The sequence below is a fragment of the Ictalurus furcatus genome, chromosome 29 (genome assembly GCF_023375685.1).
Source record: "Ictalurus furcatus strain D&B chromosome 29, Billie_1.0, whole genome shotgun sequence".
Classification (NCBI taxonomy): Eukaryota; Metazoa; Chordata; class Actinopteri; order Siluriformes; family Ictaluridae; genus Ictalurus; species Ictalurus furcatus.
In genome coordinates, this window is record NC_071283.1 from 14,662,810 (window position 1) to 14,674,626 (window position 11,817).

At 38.7% G+C, this 11,817-nt stretch overlaps 1 protein-coding gene across 14 annotated transcripts in view; it reads right to left on the reverse strand.

Annotated features, from left to right (window-relative positions):
- The window catches only part of LOC128604120 (neurexin-1a-like), a 287,112-nt gene that overhangs the window by 212,754 nt on the left and 62,541 nt on the right, over positions 1 to 11,817 (reverse strand). The window lies entirely within an intron of this gene.

Consider the following 11,817-nt stretch of genomic DNA (forward strand, 5'->3'; position numbering starts at 1 on the left):
CCTGCGGCAGGAGGAGTTCAGGAGGGGTTCAGAGTGACTCCACAAAGGCAGGAGTGTCTTTGAGCTCAGAGTTTATACCTCGAAGACCTCCACTAAGGCATACGAGTTAAAACGACTTTTGAAATATTCACATGGTTCTCCTTTCACCTCGCTCTATTTACCCCGCACCGCTCCCCGCACCTCTTCACATGATTGGCACACCATTAAAGTGATAGTGAGGTGATGTCAAATCCCGAGTCATGACAGAGACGCCGTTTACCCCGAGAGCTGGATGCTTTAAAATGCTTTGTATTTGTGCAGTACAGCAAGAGTTCAGGCTTTAGAAGGAGACGAGCTTAAGAGATTGATTATAGTGTGCTCGCTAATGCATGGAGTTTCGGCGTGGCCAGGTTTATACAGTAAAGGGTTTTTAATGTCTCATTTAGGGCATCCGAAAGCTGACATTACTGTCCTCCCTTCCCACATGACACCATATTTATTCATTGTAAATCTACAACAACTAATATATTATATTTTTCTGTAACAAGAAAACATGTCTAAGGCAAACAGGAAACAGGATTTACTTATTATGCTGATTTACTTATTATTATTATTCTTCTTTTACCTCCTAATGAGATATACAGATCGGAGAGAAACTGTAGTACTGTTTATCATTTCTCGCTACAGCTACAAATGTAATGCATTTATCTGCTTACATTTCGTCTAAACCCTCCGATTCTAGTTCTTACTCCAGGTGCGGATCCACTTCCTGTTATTATTCAATCAGATTGCGCTCAAATTACACCCGAGACGTTCGTCAAGTGCTGAGTAAGAGAAAGAGGCTAGACACAGAACAGGCAAATCACTGTAATGTTGCTAAACGCTGCTCGGAGCTAATAATGTAATAACGTAAGCAGCATGCTGGGCGTACCTGATACCTGCTATCTCTCGTACTTTCACTAGCCATGTGCTGAATTAGTCACGCTGGGAAAAATACAGTATGAGCTTTCCCTGAGGGTGGCTTCATACGCTGACTGATTTCCACTCTAATAACGTCCAAGATGCCACCGTATCAACGAGAAACAAGAGACGAAGCAGCGCACAGGAATAGCGGGAATAGACGGATGCGCTTTCTTATGATATCTCAGTATTTTTCAACTTTTCATCATGCTTTGGGTGAATTATTTCCTTTTGGCAGCACGCTGTTAGCTTAAATTCTTCAAGACAATTAACATCAGCAGCCAAGCGGTGATGAAAGACGTCTTCTAGACGTTTGAAGAGGTTTTTACATTATATCTGTGTAGCTAATACCGTTAAATCCATTAAATGTGAATTTAAAGGTGCAGTTGGTCATTTTTTTTTATGTGTTCCTAGACCTTCAATAATCAGATCATTCCAAGGATTGCTTAGAAAAAGTGGAATTGTATAGATTTTTTTTATCCAGAGATCCTGCTAAATTTCTTTTGTTTCAGGTTTCTGTTTGAGTATTTCTGGCCCAGAACTAAGCTCTACCCCAATTTTTTCCCCCTAAGAATGAATATACAATACGTACCAGTAGTTAAGGGTGTCGTTGCAGCTGTTATAATGTTCCATATCATGACTCTTATTAATGAATATCTCTATAAAGTTGAGAACTATTTTAAATGGGATTTTTTAAAAAAATGTTTTATAATTAAAGCTGCAGTTTGTCTTTTTTTTTATTTTATTTTTTTAAGTTTTCCTTTGGATCTTTGATAAAGTGGCATCTGCTACATCCCATGCATAAATTTCACTATTTTTGTTTTGGTTTGGTTTCAGGCTTCTGTTGACTTTTTTTTCTGACCCAGAAATAAGCTCCGCTGCAATGAGAACAAAATGCTTCCTTTAACACTAACTCACAAACTATATGTATTTTCACCAAACTTCACGGGGTTCATGGACTATGAGTAAAGGTTTTAATGCAAGTGTAACTTGACTCGTATGCAGCACAGGGATGGAGCTACAGGTCACAAACGGCCGCTTTAATACTCACATAATATTCAGACCCTCCTTATGAACGCTGACTGAACCTGGACCGAGTGTTTCGGCGTACAGCTGGTGCTGAATTCAAAGCCGTAAACGGGTTACGATAATTTAATTACCTAAATAAGCTTCCGAAACGAAATCCCACATTTCCCACGTTCCTACCTCAGCACTCGAGATGCTTTCGAGTCGACATCACGAACGCTTTAAAGCGCTCTGAATCCAGCGTGGTGACTTTAATCTCGCAACCGCATATGTCTTCGCTTGACATGACGCACCGCCGAGTGTTCTCTACGACTAGCGTCGAGTGCGCGTTGTGAGTAATCAGCAGACAGTGCAAGCTCTCGCCCACAGCCAGCATCCTCAAAACACAGCACGACTCAAAACCCCAGACATAAATCTAGCATGACACTTCAATAGCAAGGTTGCTGAAAGAAAAGGAGGGAGAGAAAAGACGGAAAAAGAAAACGCTACACAGCTTAGACACTACTTTTCCATTCGTGAGCTGTTATTGTAAAAACGGAGGAGAACGATGCCTGTATGGGCGAGTTTTAAATATTTATACAAATTCTCCAGCCTGCTTTAATTAGAAAATCAGAACCGTTCTCTAATTAATCAAAGCGGCACTAAGTTTGGAATGGATATTCTTTAATTCTGCTGTTCTGCCCAAAATGAAAAGATGATGAAACAGCTCTACACAACCATGAGATGAAGAAATTATTTATTGATATATAACAAAATTAATTATAAGGAATCTCTGGATCTCGCCTAGTCAGACTGAGTTTTTTTTTTTTTCCCTTCTCCATCTCCTTCCTTCACTCTGACACTAGCAAAACTATAATTGATGAAGGGCGACGTGCCCAGACAGATGGAGAGACTGAAATATTGTGCGTGCTTAGCACATTTGCATTTTTGCAAAAACAAGCAGTCCATTTTAGCCCAATATTAGCTGTTGTTATGTACACAAAATGATTCACACTGTATATGCTGTGGTTATTATGACTAGTTATTAAATATTTTCTGACCTGGGCTTAAAGCCTATTCAAGAAACACTGTGTAAGTAAATGTCAAATGTCAAAGACCGACAAGCGTTATTCGTTCATAGATTTGGCAGCATCTTAAAAAAAAAAAAAAAAAAAAAAAAAAAAAAAGGGTTGAATTTGTTTTTTTGGAAAATTTCTGAAACAAAAACAAGCACTTTTATTAATCGCTTAACATCGAAACCGCCATTTAAAAAAAAAAATTTGAACTTAAGAACGCGAGTGTTGAGACAATTTTTACTCCGCGGTACTCGCAGTCAAGTTACGCACCTGCTTAAGTTGATTTCCTGATTGTGCTTCTCAGGTTATACAAACCATCTGTAATACAAGCTACAAGCTTAATAAATAAATAAATAAATAATTAAATAAAACCGGGATAGAAAATATGGACTGAAGAAGGAAGTGTTTTTTTTTGTTTCTTGTTTTTTTGTTCTTTGCGTTTAATTTTAGTACTGTACAATGCAACATAAAATCTATTTAAAACTGCTGAATAATAAAAAAAGATGAACATGATGATATATGAATGTGAAGATGGCGAAACAGCACTTGATCCAGCGCTGCTTAGTATTTCTATGTCGTGCTCCGACAGATACTTGTGCGCAAAACTGAATGTAGCTGCAAGATACTAAATTGAGGTTATGAAATCATTGTGTGTGTGTGTGTGTGTGTGTGTGTGTGGGTGTGTGTGTGTGTGTGTGTGTGGGTGGGTGGGGGATGTATGCTATTTTAATACACTTTTAAGCCGCTCTTTTGATTTGTCGGGTTAATAGAAACATGTCGTTTGTTTCTTAATCCGATGCGTTCTCTGGGTTGAAGGATAAGCTGACCGAGCACTCATCCGCTACACTTACACTCAATTTCATTCATAATTCTATCCAGAAAGCATTCAGGCATCCAGACAATCAAGCGACTTTAAAGGAACGATAGACTTCATCGATTAACAGTGACGTATTTATGTGTTATATGAATACGAACGATCTCATTACCGTCTGCTACCGTATAGTCCGAGACGAACTTCTAGGAACCCATGGCGTGTGAGATAGAAATAAATAAATAAATACCCGGCATGATTCCGGTACTTTTGTTCTTGTTTGTTCCACTTACTCCAACACAAGGTTAATGTGAAGAAGATGGGATGAAATCTGGACGCAGTAATGGAGGAGTGATGCCGATACACAGCCTGAGCATCTGTACACTACAGCGTAATGGCCAATCGTTGTGTGTGATTAAGACTCGACCTAGAACATCTCATCAGAGCCAATAACCTCGTATCAGTGTGACCTCTAAAAAGCAATAAGCGCATACGCACGCCATTACAATGGCCATTACAAAACGGTTCCGTATCAAGAAATTAGCAGATCCTATCCGCAGTCGGAGCTCCTTCGACAGCCCGTGTTTATTTTCAGCGCGAATTGAGGAAAGGTGAATGTGATATTAACCTTTTATAAACAAGAAGCTCGCAATGTCGACGTGTCCTCTTTCAGGAAGTAGCTTTAGCAACTTTTCGAAATTACGGTCGTTCCAGAAATGCGATCGTAAATTACAATTGTACTTCCGACATTCTCTGAATGATCTTAAGACGATTTCTATCACCCTGACGCCGAAGCCTTTCTTTTCAGGACCACATTGCGCATTCGCCTGCTTTCGTATTCCGGTCCGGAGCTCGGACCTGTTCCCGGCTCTCTCATCCGTTCCCGGACCACAATACAGCACTCGAAATCCCAGTGCCCTTCACCAACAGGACACTTTGTCGTTTTGGAGGTTAAAGGTTAAGGAACCTTCTCGAATCGAGATCTTTCTGGGAATATTAATTTCCTGGAATGGGTGCAATGAGCATGCAACACACACACACACACACACACACACACACACACATATCCTGTTTAGATTCTCCGGAGTACTTAAAGTTCTCACTCAGATTAGGAAGTTATTTTTTAGGACATTTTCCATGACTTATATACAGTCCAGAAGAATTTTTAACATTAAAGGAAAAAAAATTAAACCCTTTTTACGATCTCTGATTGGATTTTGTTTCATCAGACATTTCAAAATCGTAGGGTTCTTTGTATATATATATAAAGGTTCTTTCCTTCCTATCCAAGCCAAAGAACCCTTAAAGTATGCTAGCTGGAGCGCAACTAGCTTAACAGCCTTAAATTCCTCACAGAGAACCATTTAAGGCTCAGCCAGAAAGAAAAGCCAAAGATCTAGATCTGAATTTCTAGAACATTTTGACCATCATTATATCCAGTAGTCCGGGTTAACAGGACTAGATTTCTGAAGGGCTTCTACTTCTTAAGTGGAAACTATGAAAATTGTACATAAAGAGTCCCCCCTGATCTTATAGTTTTGGGGACTATGTCTTAAAATATGCAACAAATAGGACGAGACAAACCAACCAAAGAACCCTTTAGGGTGCTAAATGTAAAATAATATATATTTTTGTTCCATATATGAGTGTAGGGTCTATATAGTCTCTTATATCCTTTAATCATATTTTTTTATGAGAAGAACATACACCAAAATAGCACAAAAAATACAGAACATTAAAATGCAAGATACTGTATTTCAGTGTTTTGTATTGCTAAGCTCTCCCTGCTAGTATTTTCTATTGCTAACACGTCAGCTAGTTATTTGTATTGCTAACACTTCAGCTAGTATTTTCTATTGCTAACACTTTAGCTAGTTATTTGTATTGCTAACGTCAGCTAGTTATTTGTATTGCTAACACGTCAGCTAGTTATTTTATTTGTATTGCTAACACTTTAGCTAGTATTTTCTATTGCTAACACTTTAGCTAGTTATTTGTATTGCGAACACTTTAGCTAGTATTTTCTATTGCTAACACGTCAGCTAGTTATTTGTATTGCTAACACTTCAGCTAATATTTTGTATTGCTAACACTTCAGCTAATATTTTGTATTGCTAACACTTCAGCTAGTTATTTGTATTGCTAACACGTCAGCTAGTTATTTTATTTGTATTGCGAACACTTTAGCTAGTATTTTCTATTGCTAACACGTCAGCTAGTTATTTGTATTGCTAACACTTCAGCTAATATTTTGTATTGCTAACACTTCAGCTAGTTATTTGTATTGCTAACACGTCAGCTAGTATTTTCTATTTCTAACACGTCAGCTAGTTATTTGTATTGCTAACACTTTAGCTAGTTATTTGTATTGCTAACACGTCAGCTAGTTATTTGTATTGCTAACACTTTAGCTAGTATTTTCTATTGCTAACACGTCAGCTAGTTATTTGCATTGCTAACACGTCAGCTAGTTATTTGTTTTGCTAACACGTCAGCTAGTTATTTGTATTGCTAACACGTCAGCTAGTTATTTGTATTGCTAACACGTCAGCTAGTTATTTTATTTGTATTGCTAACACTTTAGCTGGTATTTTCTATTGCTAACATGTCAGCTAGTTATTTGCATTGCTAACACGTCAGCTAGTTATTTGTATTCCTAACACGTCAGCTAGTTATTTGTATTGCTAACACGTCAGCTAGTTATTTTATTTGTATTGCTAACACTTTAGCTAGTATTTTCTATTGCTAACACTTTAGCTAGTTATTTGTATTGCGAACACTTTAGCTAGTATTTTCTATTGCTAACACGTCAGCTAGTTATTTGTATTGCTAACACTTCAGCTAATATTTTGTATTGCTAACACGTCAGCTAGTTATTTGTATTGCTAACACGTCAGCTAGTTATTTTATTTGTATTGCTAACACGTCAGCTAGTATTTTCTATTTCTAACACGTCAGCTAGTTATTTGTATTGCGAACACTTTAGCTAGTATTTTCTATTGCTAACACGTCAGCTAGTTATTTGTATTGCTAACACGTCAGCTAGTTGTTTGTATTGCTAACACGTCAGCTAGTTGTTTGTATTGCTAACACGTCAGCTAGTTGTTTGTATTGCTAACACTTTAGCTAGTTATTTGTATTGCTAACACGTCAGCTTGTATTTTCTATTGCTAACACGTCAGCTAGTTGTTTGTATTGCTAACACTTTAGCTAGTTATTTGTATTGCTAACACGTCAGCTTGTATTTTCTATTGCTAACACGTCAGCTAGTTATTTGTATTGCTAACACTTTAGCTAGTTATTTGTATTGCTAACACGTCAGCTTGTATTTTCTATGGCTAACACTCCTGCTCGTTATTTGTATTGCTAAGCTCTACCTGCTAGTATTTCGCATTGCTAACACTTCAACTAGTATTCAAATTTTTAATTAATTAATTATTGGAATACTAGTCCAGAATTTTCCATTATTGCCATGCTACATGGTAGTCCTGATTGCACGGGAGTTTTGTAATCACTCTTTAACTCAGAAATGTTTATTAGTTAGTTTTCTGGCATGGGAACGTTCTTCGAAACTCAATATTGCTTGCATACCAACCCATTCATCTCAGTCTTTAATATGAAAATGGAGCAGTCGCGCAATATTGGAGCTTTAATTTAAGATATCACGGGAGAATAAAAGTTAAAAAAGAAGTCAGGTTGTAATATATCGCTGCAGCGTCTCGCTCGCTAATGCTAGGCTGGCTGAGGTGGGATCTAGTTTGCCGACTTCTGAGGGAGCCGGGGCTTTATTAAACATGGAATTAGCATTCATTCAGCCTCTTTTTTAAATCCTCGCTCATTTTCCTCGCAGCATGCCACGAGCGTGAAAGAACGAGACACAAAATGAGTCACAAATCTTTAAACGGAGGACGGCATGAACAGGGCCTGCGGTGATCATCAAGGTTTATATCACAGCATTGATGAATTCTGGATTCTATATACGTGTGTGTGTGTGTGTGTGTGTGTGTGTGTGTGTGATTTAACAACTGAAATGTATAGACAGTGCTCTGGTGAGGTTTTCTCAAATTTTTAATTTTTTATACAATTTATATTGAATTTTTTTGTTTTCCCTCCTATATTACTGTGTATTGTTATTTTGGTTCTTATTTTCTTTCTTTCTTTTTTCTTTCTTTCTTTTCCTCTAACCGTGACTCTGATTCATCACACCACATTCCCCCAAACTGCTGTGTTTCTGCTCAGATCTTTCTGCAGAATTCAATCCTGCTCTACAGACTGAGAGAACGAGTAGCGAGAGGAGGCATCACATGATCGTGGCATTTTTCTCCCCGTATACCGAACCCGACTAAAACAGAATGCTTAATAATCTCGGAGAAGCGCCGACGCTCCCGAAGACACAAAGTCGAAAATATTGGAACATCAAAAGGCTGAAGACGTGCCTCACCTTCTGCCTGTAACGAAGGTGGAGGGAAAAAAGCATCCATGTCTGATCTCCTGAAGACCATCTACGTCACACCCCTCCTCCGTCTCACCCCGACGCCGACCCCATCTACGTCACACCCCTCCTCCGTCTCACCCCGACGCTGACCCCATCTACGTCACACCCCTCCTCCGTCTCACCCCGACGCTGACCCCATCTACGTCACACCCCTCCTCCGTCTCACCCCGACGCTGACCCCATCTACGTCACACCCCTCCTCCGTCTCACCCCGACGCTGACCCCATCTACGTCACACCCCTCCTCCTCCACTCCTCCTTCTGACCCTCCTCCATCTCACTGACCCTATCTACATCACACCCCTCCTCCATCTCACTGACCCCATCTCCATCACACCCCTCCTCCATCTCACTGACCCCATCTCCATCACACCCCTCCTCCATCTCACTGACCCTATCTACATCACACCCCTCCTCCATCTCACTGACCCCATCTCCATCACACCCCTCCTCCATCTCACCCTAGCTCCCGGGCTGATCTGTATCACACACATACACAAACATTATTTATAAGCTATAGGTTCAGGAGATGGCGCAGGTTCTCACCTGACAAAAGGAACAAATCGAATCAATCAAACAGAAAATGCTGACCTTACTGAAGGAAATCGCTCACTTTGTCACGTTACTGCTTCAGCACTGTTATGTGCACAAGGTCACTCTCTAAACCACGTCGACACTCAGCATCGCGCTTTTTATCATTTCTTTCTGTCTTTCTATCTTTCTTTATAATTTTATTTCTATATTATTCTTTGCTTCATCCTCTCATTCTTTTACACTTTTTATTAGTTTTTCTTTCCATTTAATTTTTCCTATTTTTCTCTTTTTATTTGATTTATATTTGTAAATATTTGCTGATATTTATTATCGTCAGTTCTTTCTTTCTTTCTTTCTTTCTTTCTATCTATCTATTCTCTATTATTAGATCATATTTTTTCTAACTCTGTTTCTGTTATTACTTTTGGAATGCCTTTCTTTGTCATTTACTATATTTATTCTTTCTCTTTATTCCTTTTTAAATTTTATTTCTATATTATTCTTTGCTTCATCCTGTCATTCTTTGATGCTTTTTTTAATTAGTTTTTCTTTCTTTCTTTCTTTCTTTCTTTCTTTCTTTCTTTCCTTCTTTCTTTCCACGGATTTTTTCCCTCTTTTTATTCGATTTATATTCCTAAATATTTGCTTATATTTTTTTCCCGTCAGTTCCTTTTCTTTCTCTCTTTCCTATTTTCCACAAATTCGTTTTTCTCAGTCATTTTCTATCGTTTTTTCAAAAGAGGCCTGTACAGTAGAATCAATAAAGCAGATGCTGACCTTATAAAAGGAAATCGCACACTTTGTCACGTTACCGCTTCAGTGGTGTTATGTGGGCGCCGTTTCTGAGCTCAAGGTCACTCGATAAAGCCATGTGTACTGCCAGATCATTCGGAGTGATGGTGTGTATGTGTGTGTGTGTGTGTGTGTTGTGTTGTGTTATGTTGTGGAGATGGTGGGGGGGGGGGGGTCATGGCTGAAATGGAGGAATCAAGGCCACACTGTTGTTAACGTCCCCTGTTTTGAGGCTGAGTGAAGAGAAAGAGACATGAGCGAGCGCTCCGTCCTCTCTGCTCCTGAATCGGTGATAAATGGAGTCAGTGATAATAATACGTCACTAGTACATACACAACGCTAACTCCACGCATTACTCAAAGCTGAGCGCACTCCACAGACTGGAGGAGAAGCACGACGTGGGTTTGTTCTGGAGCCGTCGTGACGCGAGAGCGTTCATTAAGTCTCGCTTGAACAGCGGCACAAACTGTTTACGGTCTGCGAGTGGCTGTCAAACTCCAATCAAACCCAGCAGAGTTCTCAAGCCAATTATTTCCAAGCAAGCGTCTCACACACACTTGTCTCGGCGTGAACCAGCCGCTGACCCCGATGGCAATTATGTACGTGCGCTAATTACTTTCCTAGCGTGAGAGCAGGACGGATTCTTCATGGATGTGGAATGAAAGCTGGTTGTAAAGTGGAGAGCGATGGAGCAGGATGTGGGACTGAATTATAGAACAGGGACATGAAAAAAAATATATATATCTATATCTATATCCTTCATTAAGCATGATACATGGCATGAATTTTCACGGTAAGGGCAGCGTGCGCTTGAGTACAGCTGGGAGAACGGGCACGGACGTGTTTCACAGGTGCTCCCCGACGTGAAGAGTAACTATAAATGGATAAAAAATCACCATATTCTTTACTAATAAACATACGGTATATTGTAATCGTTGGCACGTTGCTGTGGTGTAAGAGGAATAAAACACTTCATTCATTCCTTCCATTCCTCTTTTTAGCTTTATATTTCCCCTCTTTCTTTCTCTTTCTTTCTTTCCTTCTTATTATTATTCGAATCACTTTCCACGCTTTCTTTCATTCTTTCCTTTTCCTTTTTAAACCTCCGAACCTATTTCATTGTTTCGTCTTTCTTTCTTTTTCTTTAATTGTTCTTTATTATTTCTTTTCCTCTGTCCCTTCTTTCTTTCCTCCTTTTCTTTCGTTCTCTTCTTCTCCGTTAATATAACTTCATTGTCTTTTTTATGTATCCCATCTAGAACTTTCTTTTTCTTTCTTTCGTTCCCTTCTTCGTTTCCATTTCGTATTTTTTTTTCTTTTCTTCAGTCCTTTCTTTCTTTCTTTCTTTCTTTCCTTATTATTTTTTCGAATCACTTTCCACGCTTTCTTTCATTCTTTCTTTTTTCCTTTTTAAATCTCAGAACCTATTTAATTGTTTTGTCTTTCTCTCTTTTTCTTTAATTGTTCTTTATTATTTCTTTTCCTCTGTCCCTTCTTTCTTTCCTCCTTTTCTTTCGTTCTCTTCTTCTCCGTTAATATAACTTCATTGTCTTTTTTTATGTATCCCATCTAGAACTTTCTTTTTCTTTCTTTCTTTCTTTCTCACCTCCGTTTCCATTTCTTAATCTTTTCCTCAGTCCTTTCTTTCTTTCGTTCTTTGTATTCTTTCTGTTCTCCATGAAGGATTTGTTGTTTTCTCCTACTCTCCTTCCACATTCCTTTTTTCTCCTTTTAAATTGTTCTCTATTCCGTTTTTTCTCTCAGCCTTTCCGATTTTTAACTCTTTGGTCTTTCTCACTTTTTTGTATATTATTCTTTCTTTTTTCTTTTCCTCTGTTCTTTCTTTCCTTCCTCCTTTTTATTTTCTTCTCTTTTTTCTTCATTTGCTTTTATTTCGTCCCCCCCCCCGTGTATATCATGTATTTTTTTCCCCTATTTACTCCGTTATTTCTGTCTTTCGTCCTTTCTGTTTCTGTAAAGTCGTACTATCCGTACTCCACTCTGAGCCGTTGCTATAGAAACAGTAATGTATTAGACTGAAGAACTTTTTTACGCCGCTGAAAACAGAACAGCTTTACGGCTGCTTCCAAAAAATCCGACCAGAGCCGAGCACTCTTTCTTTCCCAGATGACTCGGACAGATTGCTTCACAGGGTAACGGTGTGCA